Here is a 19,824-nt window from a genome sequence, read left to right as displayed (position 1 = left end):
TTTTGCTAAATTAGGGAAATTCTCCTGGATTATTTCTGTGAATAGCTTTTGTAGTTCATTTGTTTGAGTCCCTACTTCTTCTTTTATGTTCTTAATTCTTAAGTTATAGATCCTCTTATCATCTTCTAGCCTTCATATTATTGCTGTTTGTTTCCTTGTTATTTTTAAGAAGTTTTTCATTTCATGCTCCCACATTACAAATCTGTCCTCCAGTTTAGATAATCTATCCTTAGTTTCTTTCAAGCTGTTATGCCAGCTTTCAATAGAGTTTTTAGTTTCCTGGTAATCTCTTTGAACCTGCTTCATGTATTCTATATTTCCTCTATTTTCTCCATCAAACAATTCTCCCCTTTTTTTTGTTCTTCCATTCCACCATCTGTTTTTTCTTGGGTGGTCCTTAGCATTTCTCTAACTATTCTACTTATTAGATCTTGCTTTACTTCATTAAATACTTCATTTTTGAACTCGTCTATGAGGTCCCAGAGATATCGCTTTATGTCTATTGGTGCCGTGCCTGATATTGCACATTTTCTGTCTTCCTTTGCATTTCCCTTTCCTGGATCAGTGTTCTCAGGATTGGGGACCAAGGACCCTTTCTTTTTGCCTCCTCTTCTCATATGTTTTGTTCCTTCCATACAGGCATATATAGGAGGCCCAGTTTCTTTTTTTGCTGGTTACAGTTTGTTTGAATCTGCCGGCTAGGTGTTCCCACCCACTGCAGTGTACTAGGGAGACACAGACCAAGGCAGCATATGTTGGGCCCCCCCCCCCAGGTCAACCTACTAAACGCTTCACTGCTAGGGTGCACCCCCGGCACTGGGACCTGGTTTGGGCTAGCCTACTGGGTCTTAGTGGCTTCACCCAGGTCAGGTGCTCCCTGCCAACCCCGCTTGAGAGGGGAATATGTGACTAAAGTCACTGCAGCGTCCTGTTGCGGCTAGTCTGCCCAGTCCCAGAATGTCCTCTGTTGGAGCCTCCTAGCCTATGGAAGGGTCCCCGTTCTTCTCACTCACCGCAGGTTGATGCAGGGCTCCCCGCCAGTTCCGCTCTCAATTCGATTCGCCAATTCCTGCTCTCAGGGCTTTCACGTCTCTATTCCTGCTGTGCCGATTCAGATGCAACAGTGGCAGCAGTAAATTCAAGCCACGGGTTCCAGCTTCAGTGCTGAGATTTTTATCTATTCTGCTCATAGCATCAGGATTGCATTTCCAGTTGGTTTCTCTCAGCTTAGTTCATTCCAGGGTCTGCAGGGTATATCTCCCCTTGCTTAGGACTCCTCACACCGCATTGTTCCTGGATTCTAAGCTGGCTATCTCAGAGAGCCTCCATAGCTGCTGTTATCTATCTGCTACTTTCTCTGGATGCAAAAAACTTAAAAAGAGAAAAATAACATCCAGTGCCCCCTCTTAAGGGCCCTGGTCTTGAGAAGATTTGCTATAATTACAATATAAAAATATATAAAGTGCGTTGATTTCCTTGCAGTCATAGGTGATCATATTATTAGCCTTCATTTTCCAAAATATTTCCCCATCATTATAATATGTTTATGAAACTTACTGCCCCTGGAAAGATCTTGTTTAAAATAATGGATTTGAATCAGTAGGGTTGGGGTGGGGCCTGAGAACCACCAGCAAGCTCCAGGCAAGGGGGCCACACTTAACAGTATCAAGGTTGGAGGGCACCAACCGTGAGATGCTTAGAGTCAAGATACCAGAAATTTTATTTTTCACCTGATTTTCCTCCATTAGCATTTCAAGCTTCCCGTGCTGTGTTGAAGTTCTCTGGTCTGTTTTAACTGAACAGAAGTCTTAGGTGGCCTGAGTGTAGCTGGCATCAGTGAAGAGTTCTTTCATCATGGCAGGTGTCTGAAATATTCCATAGTCATTCCTTTCTCTGGAAATTACTGTTTTAAAATCGTCTCAAAAGTAAGATAAGCTAGTAACTCCCTCCCAGTCATGGTCTGTTCTTTTAATTTCACGGCAGGCAGTTAAAATGCTATTTGGCAGTGAGATGATGGAGAAAATGTTCAGTTCAGTGGCTCACTGCTCTGTCTGAGAGAACTGTATTGCAGGGTGTTCGGAAGGTAGGTCTGAACGCTGGGGGCATCCGTCTGCAACTTAACCAAAAAATGTGTTTTTATCAAATCTCATAATCCTGTGATGCACCCAAACTTCTAAAACATAATGAGGCCATTTCAGCCAGCTTTAACCCAATTGATAAGATTTCAATAGGCAAGTAACTATGGATAATTATGATTACTATAAGACTTTGGAGTCTGATTATTACAGTTTCATTCAAGGTCCCCAGTTTTTTACTTCCTGCCAGTTACAATGAAAGGAATAAGCAGCAGATGAATTCAGGTGGTAACTATGCTTCATTTCTGACTCAACAAGATACAATCCTTGAGGGATTGTTTGAGCACTCATTTTGAAAACTATTTTTGTATAGATAACTACAAAATAGAAGACAAGTAATCATCTCTTCTTTAGTGTCTATATTTTGACTGATGATGTTGGTCTGTGATATCCATGGTAAGCAATGCAAAATTCTAACATCTGAGGATTGTTTGGATGTTTGGACACCTGTCATAAAATCACAGAAGATGTTTGAAATGTTTTCTGTCAACAAGATTTGATCCAAGAGAGTGGAACTGGCAGAAATTTACAGGAAAGTATCAGCAAACCAGAGTTGGCCCTGTGAAGACAAAAGGTGTGTCTCAAGGTTTTCATAGGGCAATTGGCAGAATGGACCAGAATCCATTTCACTGAGTGTGGATCCTAATACATAGTCGATAACTCCACATTCTGGAACCTCTTCTCTCCTCCACCACCACACAAGCAGGATAGGATTAGCACCATCTCCCACTGTTTGTCATCCCAAAGAGCTTAACACAGCCTGACTTCTCTGCTCCTTTCTAGCCAAGGAGACTCTAAAAGAACTTTTGTGGACAGTGCAATTGGTGTACCTATTAGCCCACCCAAAAGACTGGCTCTCTGACTAGGCTTTAGGAGGATGCACATATAGCAGTGAGAAAAAGTCACTGCCTGCTGTCCCTTATTAGAAAAACACACCTGGGACTGGGGATTTAGCTCAGTGGCATAAGCACCTGCCTTGCAAGCAGGCAGTCGTGAGTTCGATCCCTGGTACCAATAAAAAGTTAAAAAAACAAAAACAAAACAAAAAAACACACCTAAGTTGCAGGTAATCACTTGGAGTAGCCTACAGCAAGGCATAAGCTCAGCCATAGACAGGTGTTTACAGGCAACTGGGGGAAGGGACAGAACCAGAGGACCAACCAGAATATGAGTTTGTTGAACTAGGTTACACCACAGGGGAGCAAGCCAAGTATAGATAAGACAAACAGTCTTGGAAATGGAGTACCAGGCAAAAGCACTATCACAAAGAGAAAGAACAAAGAATATGGGCTACAAAGTAAAAGAAGCAACGGAAGATGCTTGCTGAGCTGTGGAAGGCCAAGGACCTTTGTCCTCCCAGCATGAGATCCAGGTGGCATTAAATAATGCTGGGGCAGGAATCAAAACACAAGGGAAATGTTTTTGTTTTAATTTGGGATGAGGGCCAGATCAGAAGTTGCTTTCAATGGTTTTATGTGACCCCCCTGCTGGCTGAAAGCAGTACTACAATAAGTAAAGGGCAAATACAAAATTAGGAAAAGATACTTCTGAATTATTGTTATAATGTGATGAAGGTTAGCATATTTTACTGGATTCATCCTGATTTTACTGGATTCATTTGCCACTTTGGAAAAACGGGTGATGAAAAATACCTTTCCATAGAACTGATTTCCTTATGATGGCTTTGTTTATCCTGGTATGTGATTTGAAATTATAATATTCAGTACTCATTATATGTTTCTAAGCATACAGCTTCAATCGCATTATGATGTGTCAGTTATTTTCGAGCTCAGCATGACTGCTCAAATGAAGTGGCTGTAATAGCAGGCTTTGTTAGAACCACCTGGATACAGACTTCTTGGCCAGCTAAGCGCCATCATAAACGGTTCTGCACTATTTCTGCATTAAAGTGACATTGACACACATTACTCAAAGTAATAGTCCCATCTGTATTAACTAGCTTTGCAGAAAGGTGAACAATTCTAATCCATGAACTCACAGAACCACTCCATGAAAAAGGATGTGTTACAGGCCACTGTAACCACTGGGGAAAATAATATATTTTTTCTTTCTTCTAAGTGATGTCCATTGACCAAACAATCTATGTCAATTTATAAGGCTTTTAGAACACACACAACACACGTACACACACACATATCGTTACTTACGCGTGTGTACCATAGCTCTTCTGCTCCATTGCGTGGCAGCCTCATGAAGAGGGAAGCAGGCATGGAATAACGCTACTGTAAATTCTATAATGTGAATATGTACGAAATACAGTGGGACTGTGCAGAAAGCTTTTCCCCAAGAGATAGCACTTAAGCAAATCCCGGTACGAAATTATGAAGGCTAACGTAAGCACTCAGCCACTGGGGCTGGAAAGGATGAAATGTAAATAACAAATCTAGGAGATGATTAATATCAGGCACCTGAGGAGGAGGAAGTCTTTTAGAATGACCTAGGGTCTCGGGAAACTAGGCAAGTACTGTATGCTGAGGTACGCACCTCAGCAGGGAAGGTAAGTTTGTGGTGATGCTCAAGCATCAGTTTGGACGTGACTAAGTCTCACCTTGGGAGATTCTCGAAGTTTCAGGAGGTGGTGCAAATGCTGTAGGTTCAGGGATTCAGGAATCAGGATTTGAGAATCATTGGTACAGTGACAGTTCCGATAAGCACGAGGAAGAATGTAAGCAGACAGAGTTCGTGGCAGTGAAGAGAGAGCTTACGAAGATCTGCAGAGATGGGCATTAGTGATGGACGGAGCAAGAGGGGGCACAAGGATGGACAGTGCATGGTCAGAGCTGAGGACCGAGCCCAAGGAAGCCAAAAGGAGAGGAAGCAATCCGCCTTGTTTCTGAAATTATTGAAAATTTTTCCTAAACACAGCAATAAAGTGAATTTTATTTTATTTTATTTTATTTTATTTTATTTTATTTCATTTTATTTTTGGTAGCGGGGATTGAACTCACAGCTTTGCAGTCACCAAGCAGGTGTCTGACCTAAATCACCAGCCTAAAGTGGACTTGAAACAACTAAATTTCTTTGTCAATCCCAGATTCTTTATATTACAAAAATGCAATATTTACCATACTCCAAGGTTTACTTCCATTGTAAAAGATAATTTTTGAAGAAAATAGAAATGTATTTCAAATTTTATCGTACTACTATTTAAATGCAATATATTTTTTAAAAGTAGACTTTCTATACAAAGAGGCTTAATTTGAATTCCAGCTGCATGGTTAGCCCATAGCAGATTATCTCATTTATCAAGAAAAATGAAATTAGTACATTTTCTTTGCAAAGTGAACTTGAAGATCAAATTAAAAAATATATAAAATCACACCTCATTTTGCATGTGATTATTGTTTTGAGCTTCTATTTTAAGTTAAAAAAATATTCAGCAATTGAAGGCCAAAGAAAGGAGACAATAGTACATAATAAAAGCAGAAATTAAGTAGCAAATAAATTTATAATAGACAAAGTTCATTTAAGGGGGCCATTAAACCTCTAACTTGTCTGTCTGGTAAAGAAATTAAAAAGATATAAATAAGCAATACCCTAAATGAAAAAAGTGACTTATTGTATGTGCCAAGAATATTTTTTAAAAGTAAGGAAATATTATTTTGAAGTACTTTTTGCCAATAATTTTCCAAATTAGGTGAAAGCAATAAATTTCTACAAAGATAGAGTCTACCAAAATTGACACAGGAAGACTCAAAAACTACAGTTCTGTATCTCAGTTTCAATGTTGTTTAAAAAAGACAGATGAGTTTGTGATTAAAAGCCTTTCCACAAAGAAAACCCCATGAAATATTTATGTAAGAAAGGAAACTAACGAGACTACTAGTATAAGCTTGCAAACAACCCCTGACCAGAACATAGAAAAATCATTGTTTGGTCCCCCTGTGAACATAAACACAAATTTTATAATAAAATACTAACCAAGTTCAGTGGTACATTAAAAACATAGCATCCTCAAGCTGAGATACCATCAAGAATTCAAGCTGGCTTAACATTCAAGAATCAATGCTATTCACTTCATTAATAAAATTTAAAAACTGGCTTTAATAAAAAGTGTTGAACTATGTGATAAAATTCAATATTGATTGTGATAGCAAAGTACCTACAAAAAGCCTACTTCAAATATGATATTTGATGATAAATTGCTGAAAGTATGCTCTGACTTCAGGAATAAATGGGCATTATCACCATATCTATTCATCATTATACTGGAGTGTACAGAGCGTAGGCCTAGCTAGTATACAAAAAAAAATGTGGAAGGAACAAAGGAAAGAAAAAAGGAAGCAAAGAAGGAAAAGAGCAGGGACAGGGAGAGGAGGAGACCAGGGGAAGAAAAGAAAAGAGAAAACTCTAAGCCAAACCTTTATTCACAAATGACATAATTATGTCCACACAAAGTCTGAAATAATCTACACATAAACCATTAAATTTGAAAGGGATTTAGTAAGTTTTCCAGACTCAAGATCAACACATACACAGACACATCAATTGTATTTTATAAACCTGCAAAAACTAGACAAATTGAATTTTAAAAATGATTCATGATACTATCAAATATCATGAAATCATTTAAAACAATTATAAGAAAAGATATACAAGATATCTACCAGAAAATTACAAATTATTGATGAAAATTCACAAACATCTATGTTAAAGAGTTAGTGCTCATAGACTGACAGATAAAAAAACTGTAAGTTGTCATTTCTCCAATTACGGGAAGTGCAGAGTGGTACAATAGCCAATGATCTCTTGAAAAGTGTATAGTGGTGGGTGGATGTGCCCTACCCAGTATCAAGACTTAATCACAAACCATGGTAAATAATAAAATACGGTATCTTGCAAGAAGAGACAAATGGTCTATTGGAATAGCCTAGAGAACCCAGAAGCAAATCCACACACAGAGGTGTTTGATTTACCTCGAAGGGGAATTATCGATCAGTGGTAAAACATTTTTTTCAATAAATGATACTGGATCGGTTAGATATAAAAAGTATAGAACTTGACCTAAAATTGTAAATTAAATATGAAGGCTTTCATATTTAATGATTTCTAGGAGGTATGAAAGACAAAACAGGATTTCTGGAAAGAAGAAGATCTTTAAAGTGAACACAAAAAAGCGTTACCTAGAGGAGAAGACTTATAAACTGTAATACATTAAAAATTAATAATCTGTCTAATCATGAGAAGACGGCACATCTCAACTGAGGCTCCTTCTACAAAATACCCGAACAAAACTATTTAAAAGCGTCAATGTCATTTTTTTTAAAAAGTACTAAAATATTGCCAGAGAATAGAAGAGACCAAGAGACAGAAGAGTTAAATGAGTCGTAGTATCCTGGATTGGACTTTGGAGAAGATAAAGGACAACAGTTTAAAACTGATAAAATCAAAATAAAGCATGTAGTTGACTTAATAGCACCATCCCACTGTTATTTTCTGAATCTGGTGTTTGGTGCGTTATAAATGGTTATGTAACACTAAAGCAAGCTAGATGGTATATGGATAGTATATGGAAACACTTCGTATTATTTTCTATTTTTCTATAAAATGTAAATTAATTCAGAATAAGCTTTTTAAATTAAAAAAACTAGGCCCAGGTGTGGTGGCACACACTTGGTAATCTGAGGCAGGCAGATGGTTTGAGGCCAGCCTGGGCTACACAGTGAGTTCAAGGCTAGCCTGAAAGACAGAGTGAAACTGTTTAAAAAAAAAAAAGCAATATAATCACTGCCAACAACAAAATTTTAAAAATTATATTCATCAAAAAATGTTACTAAGAAAGTAAAGAAAATAAGCCAGAGGATAGCCCAACACAACATTTGGGAACACACTTGAGGTAATTTACAAAAGAGCTAAGCCAAGTAATCATCAACATAAGAAAAATATTTCAACCTCATTAGTCATCCAGGAGGAAAATTAAATCCCAAATAAAACCCTTCTACTACTATATCAGAATGCTAAAAGTATGAAGATTCCTACTAAGGTTAACAATGATCTGGACAAGGAGAGAGTCTCATATTTCACTGCCCACAGATGATAAACTGAGTTAGCCACTTCAGAAAGCTATTTGTCATTATCTCCCAAATCCAAATGCTTACTAATGATCCAGAAATTATACTTGCGCATTTAAGAGAAATGTGTACCCAAGTATATGCAAAGACAAAAACAATGTTCACAGCAACATCATTTGTAGAGCAAAAATTGAAAGCCACCAGGAATAAGAGTAAAACCTTGTGGTATGTACATATAACGAAATAAAGAAGAAAGATTTATCATTACTCATAGTACAAGAATAAATTTCACATACAAAATATTCCCATGAAAGAGCAGAGATATAAAAGAACACAAACTGATTCTGTTTTTAAAAATAAGCAAAGCTGAACTATAAGGTTTATGGATGGTTATCTTGAAAGTAAAATTATCAAGAAAAACTAAAAAGTTACGAAAGACAATCATGTTTGAGGGGCAAAGGAGAAAGCAGCAATGGAAAAGAGAGCTGCTGAGAATGCGTGTGGTACAGACAGACAGAGGGACATGGCAGAGAAGAAACAGTTCATGGTGGGCAGAAGGCAGCAAACCAGGAAAGTAGCACAGAAGTAGCAAGCGAGCACAGCAGCCCTCTCTGTCCCTGACATTCTCTCCAGGCTACATGCCCGTAGGAAAGGTAACACACATGCCCAAATTGGGCCTTTCCACTCTTCACACCCAGATCTATGCCAAACAAATCAGTGGACTAATGAAGTATCCGCACACCCCTAATCCCAACATCACACAGGATAAGTGGAGCTTTCCTATAAAACGCTCCACTTATCACCACATACGGCTTTGGGGGGCCATCTAGACACAGGCCAGAACACCAGCATTCCGTCACCCTGTGTTGTGGTTACACACTGAGGGTTGAGCCAGATATTTTCAGTGGGTACTGTTTTCTGCACGTGTCACATCCACGGGGAAGGTCTTTTCTAAGAGAGATATAGGCAGTTAGTTTTGATTGTCAACTTGACTGGCTTAAGAATTTAGTAAAGCATACTTCTGTGGGTGTGTCTACATGGGTCACGGAGATGTGATCTTCAGGATCTCTCCGGTCCCTGACTCTCCCTTCTAGGCCCTCCTTTCCTGCACTCGGCTTGCACAGCCATAAAATGAGCAGTCTTCCTCTGCTACGCCCTTCCCTGTGTTTCTGTCTCAGAGCCAGCTCACCATGAACTGCCACTCCTGAAACTGTGAGCCAAAGTAAACCTCTCCTGCTTCATGCTGAGGGTCTTCAGTATGTTTTTCATAGCAATGGGAAAGCTGACCAATGTAAAAGAAAATGGTAATCACAAATAAAATAAAATAAAATAAATTTAAACTAAATATTAGTGGAAACTCACCGACTCTAAAACATGGAACTACCTTAGATCAGCCTATGCTTATGTCTTAAAAGCCTTGTTTTCTTCTTGTAGGAAGATCAATTCCTTCCTTTTGAACTGCATCAGATACTTTTAATACAATGAGATTTTCTTTTTAACTGTGCTTTATATTGAATTCCAGCAAATATCTTCAGCGGGCTCAAGGTGCACATCGAAAGAGCTATTTTTTGGTTAATGACAGCAACAACTGATTAACTGTGTGAAACCTCACTCACACAGGCCTACCTTCACCTACAAGTTGTTGTTTTAAACTCTCCAGCAGAGATAGTATGTTTGACTTTAAAGGATGTGTTCAGTCATTAGACACTTTTTCATCACAGGCTGCATTAAGTGTTTCCCATTTACAAGACAGATCTAAACAACTATCCTTATCGTTCTTAGGTTTGCAATTTAAGTATAAAATCTTGCCAGAGTTGCATCCATTAAAAGAAAACAGTCTTGGAAATTAAGCACTAATTTCCCCTCAAATGGCCTTTCCTGGGTTTTTTTCTTTCTAATTACCACTGTAATGAGGTGGCCAGTATTATGGTAGGAAGTTATTTCAAAGGCAGCAATCTCTTATTATGAATCATATACTTTATTTTCTACCTAATGAGAATCAGCCTTACTTATAGCAGATGCATATACAAGCTCCGTCTCTGCTGAGGCTAAAGTAGTTTTGGAATTGCAAATCGTACTTGCAGTCACAAACAGGAAAGGCTTTCAAGCATTGCAGTGCAGCAAACTGGAGAGGAAAAGCGTTGTATTTTTCCTACAGTTTTAGTTTTGACCATTCTATAACCTATCGCTCTTGAGAATAGATAATATCTTAAAACACTGCTATATTAATAACATGCTAATATTCTGATAAGGACAACTTATACCAAAATAGAAAGAGGCTTAAAAACCAGAAGCACTGTAAAATATGAATCTTTTTAGAGCTTTTGTCTGGCCACACCCTTCCCTTGCACTGGTGATGTTATCTGCCCTGCTCCTAACACAAGAATACAAGATAAAACACCTCTTTTTGTTTCCTGGCAAAGTAGAACTTGACCAAAATAGCTCACTTTCAACTATTTCAATGAAATTTCTCTTTAAACTTTATTATATCTCCTGTGGCCACCCGGTCCTTCTGCATTAAATGACTACAATGACAGTTTCTTGTGTATGAATTGTGGCACAGCTGTGCACTGAGATTTTACCTGTTTTATTAAGCTCCACAGCTTAGTAATGTGTGCATCCCATTCTTTGGTATCAAATCAGAATGGTGTCAAATCAGAGTGGTGTTAAGAAATCAATTGTGGCATCTGTCTGGAAATGAGCCATGCTGGGGTCTTCAATTAGAAACTCTGAAAAAGTACAGAGAATGATCATGTTAACCACGTCAGTCACCTAAATTGTATAGCAGATATCTTATGTAGGAAATGAGTAACCTTTTACCCTGATGTCTACCCTTGTGCCTATAAACAAGAGAAATCATTTCCCTTGCGTGCATTTCTAGATGCATAAGCACCGGTATTTATATCCTAAGGGTCTTTCTTTCTCATGTAGTTTTACTTGACCTGAGATTTATTTACTATGGGCTCACAGGAGTAGGAAATGCAAACTGGGAACCCTTTGCTCCCCCCTAAAAAAAAGAAGAAGAAGCCTTTTACTAACCAAAATACTCATTCTATGACTGTTTCCTAACTGGGCTAAATAACTCAAGTTTCATGAAGACATTATTCATCTTAAGACAACAGGAAGAGGTCTTTCTCAAAAGGTGATAAAAATTTCTTTTGCTCAAAATGCCACGTTGGGGCAGCACTACCCTGACATTCAAAAGATCAGAAATTGCCATGGAGTATGAGAGAAGGGAAAGAGAGGGCAGGAGGAACAGGTAAAGCACAGGTGAGACTGTTCCTAGTGATTCTATTCAGATACACGGTATGATGCGTTGTCAAAACCCATAACCATGTAACTCCAAAAGGGAACCTTAGTGTAAACTATGCGTAAAGTTAACATTTCTACGTTGACATTGGCATAGTTACCACAACAAATTACCACACTGATGATAATGCATGGGGTCACTGTGGGTGCATGTATGGAACTCTATTAGCTCAATTCTCTAAATCTCAAATTTCACCTTTAAGAATTCTATTAATTGTTTTTCTAAAAACAACTAAAATTCTCAGAATAAGAACATCTATGGTGATAAAGAATATCTCAGTGGTTACCTAATTTCAGAGGAAAAGATTAGGAGATGATAGCAAGGAAGTGCAGTGTTTTGATTTGTAATAACAAAAATGACCTAAGTTTGCTGTGGTTATAGTTGTAAAAGTAAATCATTGTGCTAAAATTCCTTAAGTCCTACATTTTAAGTTTGTAAAGTAAGTCATATGTAAATTTTATTTCAATAAAGTTGTTTTTAAAAAAAAACAGAAAGGAGAGAGGATAAAGAAACCTATCGCCATAGCAAGGAATGCTGTAAACCCACAGCCCCAAGTTTGCCCCTAAAGTCCTGTGAGTTATGCGTAACACTGAAAACCTTGCAAATATGAACAGAACTAAAGCAATAATAACATTTTGAAGTTCCGCACTTCCTATACATCTGGACCATAACAGAAAAATAAAATCCAAGAAAGGAAAAGGCAGTATTTATCCATTTAGATTTCAAAACAAAAGTTAGATACTCTCATTTTACAACATCTAGTTGCCTATTTTGAAAACTTGAGAGGGAAAAGAGTGGAAATAAATTCATTTTAAGTATTAAAAGATATAAAAGTCCATAGTGATGAGGGTGTTGAAGGTGAAGACCTAACAAGCCAGCCCTGAGAGACTGGACAGAGTTAGCAAAAGTAACATAAAATTGCCAAAGATTAAGAACAAAAAGGGTTCAGGTAGCCACAGGTAGCTCAGGGTGCCTGAAACTCGCATTTCAATGTTGGGGGCTAAAGATAGAAGGGGGGCCTTGGAGTTTGGGTCTGGGCTTCCGAGAGTAAGAAGTCAGTGTCTGGATTTCAGCAGTGTGCTTTCGGGATGAGAGGGGACACTGCTAAAAGTCAGAGTGAGAAGATATATCAGGATAGAGCAGATTAGACTTGCTGAGGGCTGGAATGGGGGGAGACGGCATCTCCTCTTTGAAAGTCTTCAGGAGAGGGAGCACAGTAAGACTGGACGAAGGAGGAGAGAGAGAGGGTTGGGGGCGATACCCCAGTGCCACTGGACACACTGGGGGAGAGAGACAACAGCTGGGAGGGGCAGAACGCAGGGTATAGGAAGGCAGTGAGGCTAACTTGGGACATGATGGGTCACGTTTTCTCTAGGTCATCCAGACAGAACTCGTTCAGTAAGAAGAATGGGGGACCAGGGATGTAGCTCAGCGGCCCAGCGCCTGCTTGGCAAGCGTGAGGTCCTGAGTTCGATTTCCATTCCAAAGGGGGAAAAAATGAAGAAGAATGAGGTCCAGGGTCCTGTAGGTTCAAATGCCATGGAGTCACCAGTCCACACAGCAGTGGAAACTGGGTGAAATCAGCCAGGACATGATCCTTTCACGTCCACAAGGAAGGAAGGAGGCCCAGGTACAGCACTCAGACACCAGCACCTAACGCAGCAGCCGAGGGAAACTGATCCCCTGAGGAGTCCAGAAGGAGCAGGAAAGATTCAGGAGGCTGGTGCCATGGAAGGCAACGGGAAAGCAATGTTATGTTCTGGTGAAGAATGTCACCAAGTATTTTCCTTCCTCATTTCCACAGTATTTTAAAAAGTCATAAAAGAAAATGAAATTGTGGGCCATATATCTTCTAACTTTGAAATATTAAAAATGTAGCTGAGTTAAATCAATCTAATGATAATGGAGTGCCAAGTAAGAATTAATTTAAAAATTGTTGTATTCAACTTCCCAGCACTGGAGCCTAAGAGAAGAAATACTGCTGGCATCTCTTGGCATGATTTACCACACCGCATGGCTTATACGTTTGTGAACTTAGGAGAAGAAAAAGTAAAGCAATATAATGTGCACCAGCCCCGGAGTCTCAGGATCAGAGCTTAAATATGATTCCTGCCATTTATGAGCTGTAGGTGAAGCATTTAACCTTTCGGGGGTCCAAAACAGAAGTGGCCAATTCTGAAAATTAAATACACCCGGCATAATTTTTTATAATTCAGTTAGCATTCATCAACCCTTTGATGTATTGATTGCATACTTCCAAATCAGAAAATGTTGAAGTATTCTGGAGATCAGTAAATAATTTTTTCTATCATTACACCTCATCACAGGCAGCAGACAGATACCCCAAGATCACCGAAATTCCTCCATTCTTTGTGAAGATCCCGGCACAAATGCATGCACAGGTTGGCTAACTTCTAATAGCCCTTTCAAGTGACATCATTGGAATGTAACCTAACATTCTAATTATATCATTGACTTTACTAAAATTGAGATTTCTTCAAATATTATTTGCTGATTGGTCTAATGTTTATTACATACCACAAATTATTTGATATGTAACAAAAACACAATGCAGAGCTTCCTCTCTCTCATAGATCCCAGCCTGTAAATATCTCTTTGGGCTGGAAGGTGACCACTGTATTACATCCCAAGCCATTGTCATAAATAATGGACGATGCATAAAGCCCATCAGACCACCAAACAGAGTGGTATATTACGTACTGTTCTCAGAATTTCCATGGCAAGGAAAGCAGGCAGCCTATTCCTTAGTCATTCTGAGAGAGAAAGAGAAAGACAGTTTGGTTGTTAAAAGTGATCTAACTAAAAATAAAACATACATCCATTGACACATTTAACTGCAATTCTGTTTTATCTGCGATTTTCTTTTTTAGACAGGTTTACTGAAAGACATAATTTAGTAAGATTCACTTTTCCATATACAATTGGATGCATGTTGAGAAACACAGAGTAAGTAACAGGTAGTCCCATTACTGCAAGAGACAAATCATATATTATCCACATCTTCCTGTATTTAACCCTTGTGCTCCAGCAGCTCCTGGAAAGTGGCCGATGTTTTCTGCTTCTAGTTTTCCAGTTTGTGTGAATCCTGTAAGTTTTCTTTGCTTTTTAAAAGATCATTTAGACTGAGTTCCTTTGTCTTTTCAAGTATGTTTTAAAAACATCTTTCCAATTTCTGCAAAAAAAAAAATTGCTACATATTGTTTTCACTGGGATGGAGCTGAAACTATATAGATCATTTTGGAAGAATTGACATCTTAATAATACTAAATATTCTAGTCCATGGATATTGTATATATTTCCATTTAGTTAGGTCTTCTTTGATTTCTTTCATCAATATTTTATAAGATTTTGTATAAATATCTTGCACATATGATTAGCTTTATACCTAAGTATGTCTTTTGTTTTCAGTCCTATTGTAAATTATCCTTTTTAAAATTTCAATTTCTAAGTGTTCTTCACTTTATATAGAAATAAACTTGATTTTACAATATCAATTCGAATTTTATTTTCAACTACAAATTGCCCCTGGTGGTATATATTCTAAAACAGTAGAATGCAAATCTAGTTGGTCTTCAAAATCATCTAGAAAATTATAAATATGCAAATATACAGATTTCCAGACTCATCTGCAACTTCTTATTCTATATTCTGGGATAAGCCTAGAAATTTATATTTTAACACTTCTCTGGAAAATTCTGTCCTCAGTGATTGTGAGGCTGGGAAATCACCATTACTACTGCTAGAGTTTAAGGGTGAAAGTCTCAGCTCTGGGAGACCCTGTGGGCCAGGCTTGTTCACCCCATCCTCCAATGTCAGTTAAGGGAATGAGCAGTTTCAGTGGGCAGGAAAGGAGTCTTAATCAGCATGGTCAGGCAAAGAGGTTCAACACTTGTCCTTGAGAAGCTACTGGAAACTTCGGGGTTTTAAAGACAAAGGTTGTGGGGTTTACACAGCAGAGCGTTTGGACAGCTGACAATGCAGGGAAAGTAGACGGGCTGACGTCTGGCTGTTCATCAGCCCAGGACTTGTTCTGCAAAATTGCTCCAGAGAAGTCCAGTAGCTTGAGCAGACAATTTGATTCCCAAGCTATGACTGCCTCAGCTATATCTGGAATGCTACATATACACCTTATAAGCTGTCCCTGAAGCATGAATGGGACAGCTATATAGTGACAGGAAGTGATTCTACCTGCTGATTCTGTTGTGACTGCAGGATATGTAATGCACACGTTTTGAGAAAACTCCAAGCTTGTAAAGAAAACATGCTATCCTGACCACAAAGAATTTAAATTTAGTCTGTCCTTTTTAACGTGAGCAGTACAGAAACTGCATTGGGGTAATTAAAACTAAACTATTTCTAAATAAATGAGCTAACTACATAACGGCACAGTAAAAATAAGGCAATTAATTTGACTTTTATACAACATTTTTCCTCTACAGTGCTTCTTAGATTATAGTGGCTACCTGGTTGTACTTCAAAATTTAATAATGTTTGGACTAAAACTTGGCATCACAGAGCCACCTATGTCCGAGAGGGGAAGGAGGATGTGCACAGAGACTATAGCCAAGGTCCCAAAAGGAGCACCATATACATTGTGTGGAAGTCAGCCTTCAAGTCCCAGAAACCAGAGAGCTGGATGTAGAACAGGGTCTTACAGCACTCTGTTACTTCGCTTATCTAACAGGAAACTAAGGGCACTTGGGATAATGCTTTTCTCTCTCTGAAGTTTTCCTCTAAGTATTTTGCAGGACTAGGCTGGAGTAGAATTTGTTTCCCGTATGCTTCCAGCTGAGCTGCTTTCTATGAAACTATGTTTTCCCACTAAAAGGCCCCGAATAACAACAACAAAAATATAAACCTTTATTCTTTCAGTTCCATTTTTTATTAGTACATGTTTGAGTGTATTCATCATGGAGACATGGTACATGTATATAACGCATCTTAATCCTGTTTACATCCTCTTCCCCTCTCTCCCTTTCATCTCTGGTAAAAGCCAAATCTGTTGATCTCCTGAAGACACAAGTGTGAGCAGGGGTTCATCACTCTCACCCTGCTGCTGACTCCCACACCTAGCTAGCTGGATGTCTTCGTTAAACCTCTCCTCCACCGCCTGACCACTCACTGCTCCAGTCGAAGGCTATTTGAATCTCCAAAAGAATACTTCAACCTTACTTATGAATGTATTTAGGGTGACAAATGCAGAATGGTACATAATGATAGCTGGTTTGGAGATTTTATGAAACTAAAAATATATATGTATGAATATGTAAGATAGCAGCAAACTCCTATTAGTTTCTGAGAGTCTTAACTAAAGGTGTGGGTTGGCTCTTCTCAGGGGTAACAGTGATGAGTGCTACGGACTGAATTGTGTCCTCCTCCTCCAACTTCCTGTGCTGCATGGAGACTGAATCTGGAGATGGGTTGGGAGGAGGAGGTAGAAGTCCAATGAGGTCATAAGTGTTGTCCTGTAGTAATGGTATCTCCATGAACAGAGGAGAAATCAGACTGCACTCTCCTCCCTCACACAGAAAGGCTAAGTGAGCTTAGAAGGAGAAGGTGACCTGGGAAGCGAGGCCTCAGAGGAAAGCACCTTGGCACCTTGATCTTGGGCTTCTGTCCTCCAGAACTGTGAGAGGAGAAATGTCTCCTGCTTAAGCCTCCTGGTCTGTGTTTTTTTTCACTGTGACAGCCCCAGGACAGTGGCACAGGGAGCTGCACTATGTCATGTGCTAAGAGAAGATAAGCATGCTTTCTAATAAGAAGCACTACAAACATACCTCTAGAACTTAATATAATTTGTATTTTTAAGTTTATTTTTATTCTCCAGTGTCTGCTATGTTGTTTGTTTACCTTGAAGTTCTAGGAATCAGATCCAGGAATTTGCATATCGCAGGCAAGTGCTCTGCCACTCAGCTATATGCCCAGCCTAAAGCTCTGCACTTCAAGACTCTACTGAATTATGTGTCTGTGTGCTCCACTTCCCTCCATGAAATTTCTTGCTAGACTTTTAAGGACATCCTACATACATTTACCTCATATTTACTTTCAATGTATCATAATAACACTTTCCCATTAGACCACACTTATTATTTTTCCCAACTGTTTGTTTGGAAATTTCATCAAGTATTGTGACATTTCATCTATTTTTCTTAAATTTTTAAGTACTGTGTTAAAATATACGATGAATACATGCTTGTCTTAGTTACTTTTTACTCACTGCTGAGACAAAATACCTAAACTAAGGCCAAAGTTGGGAAAGGAAAGGTTTGTTTCTTACAGTTTTTGGAGGTTTTAGTCCATGCTCAGTTGACTCCAAGGCGGGGTGGCATGGCGGGGCCGCAGTTCATGGTGGCTGCAAACAGCAAGGAAGAAACAGACAAAAGAAAGAGAGAGAGAGAGAGAGAGACCTTCTTCCTGCCATTACATTACATCCTGGCTCCACCCCTAGGCCAGTGTAGCACTCACACCATCAATTCAAGACAATGAACCAATCACAAATGCATCACAAAGATGATCAAAAATTTAAAATCAAGCTGTACCTGGTGGCATATGGACTATAATGCCAGCACTTTGGGAGGCTGAAGCAAGAGAACTGTAAATTTCAGTCCAACCTAGAACACTTAATGAAATCGTCACAAAAGAAAAAACAAGAATTAAAAGTATTGGGGGTGTAGCTCAATGTAAAGTCCCTGGGATCAACACTTTGTATCATAAAATAAACAAATGAATACATAAATTTTAAATATCTGATATACAAATGTTTAATTATATACAAGTGTTATTCTATCTTGCTCTTTAAGATTCCCTAAAAATAAGTTTTTGGCTATTCCACGAACCTATTAAAGGTCTCTTGACATGTCTTCTTCATCACATCCTCAGGTGTAAATGCATTCATACTGACAGTATTTCTTTTCTTACTCTTGGAATATATAAGATCTCTAAATTACAGAATATTGCATTTCATCAATAAATTCTGAAGTAATATAGAAAGTTGACATTAGTTGCATGGCTCATCCTAGAACATTTGTCTGAGAAACTTCAAGGGCATTTTGTAGGCTGGTAAACTAAATAGCAAGAGTGTGTGAATTTATTTTCAGAGAAATGTAAAAAATTCACAATGAAATATTTCATTCCTAGTATCCCTTGAACATTTCCACCACCGTATTGTTAAAACTCGTCCAAATATTCCTGATTAATCAAAATCTAGGAAGGAAGACAATGTCCACAGACTTCACAGTTTTAGTTTACTACTAGATTAGTGTGATTCTATGACATTTTCTGAGTCTGTAAATAGGAAATACAGAAAAAAATTACTTATGATATTGAGATCCAAGTAAGTACCAGTTACTCTATATAATGCAAGGAATGTAAACACACCAGAAATTGGAGGAAGAATGGGTTATTTGAGACAGATTGGCAGTTGTCCAGATCATTAAAGGAATAACATTAATTGTCCACTTATTGTTATTGTGTGATGCTGGCTAAAAAACAGGATGACTTTGCTCTGCTTCACACAAACTGTTTTGACCATTTTTATTGAATGTTATCATGTACTTGGACTTCCATTAAATGAACCCCATGACAATAAACTACAGAACAAGAACATGAACCTTCACAGTGACTGCATTGCCTTCTGATTTAACCCCAAATTTCTTATGAAAATCAAGTCAAATATTTCTATTGTGGTTTTTATTTGAAATATCTCCTCAAAACTCATGTGTTGAAGGGTTGGCACCCACTAGAGCAGTATTTAGAGGAGTGGCTACAGATGTGACTGGGTCATAAGTGTTCTAACCTCATTAGTGGATCAATCCATTCATGGATTCATAATTTAATGGGCTACTACACAGTGGCAGGGCTTCTAGAAGGTGGCCTCGTAGATCACGGGGGTGTACATTAGAAAGGTGTATTAGACCCTTGTCTCTCTCCCTCCCTGAGATCATCTGTTGCACCCCAGACTTTCTCTTTAACCCAAATCTCACTAAATCCCATCCCTTTAAAAACCTGTTTTATGTCCCTTTTTTCTATGAACATATTTTGAACCTTTAAACACTTATTTTGTGAAGAACTTATAACACCAAATCATGGAGGGCACATAAAAAGTTCTTCAGACTCGTTGATTGATTTTCCTGAATGAAGACTAAAACACTTTGAAAACAGAGAGCTGACTGCCTGAAAAAAACAAGGAGCAGGGGTACTACACCATATGTAAGTGAAGTAATCCCTTTTGTTTAATAGAAGCCACTGTCATTGTCATTATCATCATCATATTTTTCTTCATTATTATTATTGTTATTATTATCTGCCAAATAACCTGCACGTGCAT

At 38.4% G+C, this 19,824-nt stretch overlaps 1 long non-coding RNA gene across 1 annotated transcript; it reads right to left on the bottom strand.

Annotated features, from left to right (window-relative positions):
* LOC134478493 (uncharacterized) lies at positions 1–14,659 on the bottom strand. Its single transcript, XR_010051133.1, has 3 exons — positions 14,199–14,659; positions 10,750–10,896; positions 1–2,116 (listed from the first exon to the last, which is right to left on the bottom strand). It is a non-coding gene; the product is annotated as an uncharacterized LOC134478493 (long non-coding RNA).
* Between the last annotated feature and the right edge of the window lie 5,165 nt (positions 14,660–19,824).

The sequence above is a fragment of the Cavia porcellus genome, unplaced genomic scaffold (genome assembly GCF_034190915.1).
Source record: "Cavia porcellus strain 051 isolate PalLab524CR breed Dunkin Hartley unplaced genomic scaffold, mCavPor4.1 scaffold_13, whole genome shotgun sequence".
NCBI classification, from domain to species: Eukaryota; Metazoa; Chordata; class Mammalia; order Rodentia; family Caviidae; genus Cavia; species Cavia porcellus.
Note: the sequence above shows the minus strand (reverse complement) of the source record. Positions and strands in the feature narration are given on the sequence as shown.